The sequence below is a fragment of the Camelina sativa genome, chromosome 20, assembly GCF_000633955.1.
Source record: "Camelina sativa cultivar DH55 chromosome 20, Cs, whole genome shotgun sequence".
Taxonomy (NCBI): domain Eukaryota; kingdom Viridiplantae; phylum Streptophyta; class Magnoliopsida; order Brassicales; family Brassicaceae; genus Camelina; species Camelina sativa.
Window position 1 is genome coordinate 20,491,544 of NC_025704.1, and position 1,037 is coordinate 20,492,580.

The following is a 1,037-nucleotide window of genomic DNA, read 5'->3' on the forward strand; positions in this document are numbered from 1 at the left end:
GAGGTGACACTGCTGAAACATTGCAGAATCCGGAGGAAGAAGAAAATAAATACCCTCCAGAATTGCCGCCAGACACTGACTGACAGGGTACAGGGTTATTCATCAGTTCCTGCCCTGATACCCAGAAAGAGTTAGGAAACTTGCGGTATCTGTCTTCTACAGTAAGATGAAGAGCTGAAAAAGATGAAGACATAGTGGTTGAATATCCGAAATCATTAGCCAGAGTCATAGTATCCTAACTCAGAAGGCAAATAGCTTTGCAATGAAGGAAACTTTGACGCACGAATAACAACGAGATATGAGACTCACAATAAGCAAGTTTATATACAGAATATAACTTTATACAAGAGGAGATGAACCATTGAATCAATTCCCTTTCCATTAACTCGGATACTATCTTTTTCCCCGGTCAAAAAATACAAAAACAATCTCTCAAGAATATTCCAAACTTTTTTTGTTTTGCTTTAGATCACAAACTCTTAGCTCTCAGCCGCTTCTCTTCCTCATTTTCTCTACCCCTTTTTTCAAATAATTCTCCTTTAATCATCAACAAATACAACAAAAAGAAGAGATAAAAAGAGAAAAGAAAAAGATGTGTTCTTTTTAAACCTGAAACTTAAAACCTGTTTCAGCTATAGAGCAATAACGAATGAACATGGAGAACATCTACATAAGGATAGTGAAAGGACATTACATAAGATATGGAATCAGTACCTAAGGAATGAAATTTACGTCCACTTTGGGAAAGTTAAATATGGCTTTTGATGAAGCCATAGAGACGTGTAAAAGAAGAAGCCACCATGAACATTAATAACTCCCATCAATATTGGAAAAAAAAAAAAATCAAAATAAAAAATTCACACTATGGAGAATCTTTCAATTACTGAAACAACTCAGAATCACATTAGAAAAAAAAAACTAATATCTGGGTTTTAACATGAAAAAATCCACAAACAAAAACAATTGGTAAATTTGAGAACTTTACTCATCACTTCATTTCAAAATCATGGAGAAAGTGAGAGATTGATAAAATAACG